We start from the raw sequence: 3,011 nt of genomic DNA on the forward strand, positions 1-3,011 counted from the left end.
ATTGGAAAGAACTCACAAAGGGAGAGAAACTTATAGGTGTGGTAATCACATAGCTTTTCAAAGGGAGGAGAAATTTACAGGCCCATAATCACATAGTCCTGCCACATTCGCCATAGAAACAGGTTTGCATTATTAACCATAGGCATGTAAATAGCAGGCACTAAAAAACAGATGATACTGGAGCTATGCTCCTTTTATTACTCTAGGAAATTTAAAACTGCTCATTTTACATGCATGGCACTCCTATCAAATGCTTTTTGAGTACCCACTGTGTGTTCATCACCGGGCTGGCCCTGGGGATCAATGCAACCTGGCCTGTGTCCTCCAGGCTGAGTGGTGGAGTACTATGTACAGGACATTTCACAGGTAACATGGGACAAGTGTCAAACTGTTAGCACAGCTGCCCTGTCCTGGACTGCTTATGGCCTGGACAGAAGCAGTGATGTGAAGATATACCAGCCAGGATTAGAGGACATACCAACTGGTCAGGCCATGGAGTTGGGCTGGGGACCTGAATGATATTAAGAAAAAGGCTGCAGGCTCTTGTTTAAAGCCAGGTGGGATTTAGGTGCGGCTCAACTAAACTCAATTCTTTTTTCTTTTTTCTTTTTTTTGAATGCTAATTGTCTTCTGTACTTCCTTTTATTATCATCATAGCCTTTGTATCAGGGTACACAGCAATGATAGCAGATTTCTTTTTAAAGCTTAGTATTAAATATTAAATATCTCTCCCCATTTTAATATTACATTACTCTAAAGAAAAAAAAAATTAAAACTCAAGTTATCTGAAGCCTGGGCACACTTCCATGATTAGCTGGCTGCCTCAAAGTTGGTGGCTTCTTCCTGCTGTCAGCAGATCCAGGTCCCAGAAAGATGAGACAGGTTACAATCATTTCTGAAAAGTGTGCTACAAAATGGATGGCCTGTTCCAAGTCAGGTTACAAAGGATGAGGGTAAGGGAGGGACATTTTCTTCCAGAAATAGAATTTCTGAAGAGTCCCAGACCATCACTTTTTCCCAAAATGGTTGGAGGAGGGATAAAACCTCAACATGAGGTTCAAAGCACTCTGTGCCAAGGGGACAGAGTTGGCTGGCTGAGGCGGGCTGCTGAGGAGGGGCATGGCCAGGTGGCTCACCCCTTCCTTGGCGAGGGACACAGAAGCGTATCCCCCCGCCCTGAGGTGGGAGGGTGGGCTGAAGCCTGGCTGGCACTAGATCCTCTAAGAGTTTCCTTTAGAAACAAACAACTCAGACGCTTCCTTTCACTTCAGCAAAGAAGTTCTTTTTGAAAGCCCTTGGGAAGTTCCCCTCCAGCCTTGGGTGGGAGGCTCAGAGAAGACAGGCAGCAGTACAGCCGCCTTCCAGGCCGCCGCGGAGTTCCTGAAGGTTGGAGACCCCGTGGAAGTGGACAAAGGCTGCTGCCACCACCAGGACTTGAAAAATCTGATGCGACTGGAACCATGTGTCAAACTTTCCAGGAAAGAAGCGCTCAGGAATCCGAGCAGCAAAGAGGCCAGCCCAGGTGATGAACATCACAGCCATGAGGAAGAAGCAGCCCATCTGGCCCACAGTGGTGGCCTTGACAAAGCCCTCGGAGATCGTAAAGTGCACCGTGGGCACATCGCCGCTCAAGCCCAGGCCCAGGCCCAGGAACACCCCTGCTCTTGTCTGCCGGTGTTCAGGAGTGGCACACTGGTCCCACTGTGCCACAATGATGGTGGAAATGCCCAGGACGCAGATGATGGAGAGGTAGATGAGCCATGGCTGTGGGGAGCAGTAGAAGGAGCAATAGAGCCAGGGGACAAAGCTCCCCGCAATCAGTAGAGCAATCCCTGAATAATCCAGTTTGGAAAAAGTCCAAGAGGCTTACTCTGAGTGACGGTAGACGGTGTGAAAGAGCCAGGAGAAGCTGAGGCAGAGCACCACGTCCAGGAAGAACATCCCAAACACCACCTCTCCTGCAGGGGGGCCAGGAAGTACATGTTTGGTCTCAGCAGGGTCAAGATTCCCAGTAACAGAAACAGCACAAAACCAAGCAGATGGGCCCAGATATTGCTGGTCTGTGTGGATGCGGAAGATGCCCCTGAAGCAGGCCCAGAAGGAGGGCCTGGGTGGCCTGTGGCCGTGGAGCACGTAATCGTTGCCCTTTAGCCAGTCGGGGAGCACATCGTACGGGAGGACCCTCCCGCGTCCCTCCCAGACCTTATACACGAACTCTCTCATCTTCTCCATGGCATGATGTGCTTGCAGGGGAGTGTCAGGACCCTCACCTGCTCCTCCTCCTCCGGGGGCACTGGGCACGCTTGCTCTTCTTCAGCTTTGGCTGGGCCAGCGGTTCCCTGTTTGCCCTTCTCTTCTAGCAGGGGTCCCAGTTCAGCCAGCTCCACCTTGTCAGTCTCCCTGTTACTGGCAGGAGCCCCACTGCCCCATGCCACCACCGGTCTTTTGTGAGAAGACATCTAGCTGGTACCTCAATACCCTGCAGCTCCAGCTTGGGGACAGGCTGGGTGTCTCAGCCCCACGGGGAGAGATCTCCCTGTGAGGGCAGAAACGCCAGGTGACGGGCTCAGCTAGGGCCACGGACCCCGCACTACATCCCTCAGTGCTGCCGCAGGTGGCCTGCGGCCCAGGCGCCCCCATCTTTAAGCTACCGCAAGGGAAGGCCTAAACCCAGTTCTTGATGGCTTCCAAGGATGGAGGTGGGGACAAGTGCACACGACTGGCTCAGGCCTCAGCATCTAGGTAGGGAATTTTGGCAGCAGTATCTTGAGCTACTCAGCAGTAGCCTCAGGCACAACCATCAGCTTCCCTCAGATGAAAGAATTGGTTGTGCCCGAAATACTCATTTTGTTTGTTTTGTTTTGTAATCCTCACCCAGGGATATTTTTCCATTGATTTTAGAGGGAGTGGAAGAGAGAGGGAAAGATAGCGAGAAACATCGATGTGAGAGAAACACATCAATTGATTGCCTCCTGCACACACCATGACCAGGGCACAGGCTGGGGAGGAGC

The 3,011-nt window shown here is 51.4% G+C and overlaps 1 pseudogene across 1 annotated transcript; it reads right to left on the reverse strand.

The window, feature by feature from the left end:
• Nucleotides 1–1,329: 1,329 nt before the first annotated feature.
• Nucleotides 1,330–2,459, reverse strand: LOC308527441 (adiponectin receptor protein 1-like; annotated as a pseudogene). The gene has a single exon. The product of its transcript is annotated as an adiponectin receptor protein 1-like (transcript).
• Between the last annotated feature and the right edge of the window lie 552 nt (nt 2,460–3,011).

The sequence above is a fragment of the Myotis nattereri genome, assembly GCF_964212035.1.
Source record: "Myotis nattereri genome assembly, chromosome: 11".
Classification (NCBI taxonomy): domain Eukaryota; kingdom Metazoa; phylum Chordata; class Mammalia; order Chiroptera; family Vespertilionidae; genus Myotis; species Myotis nattereri.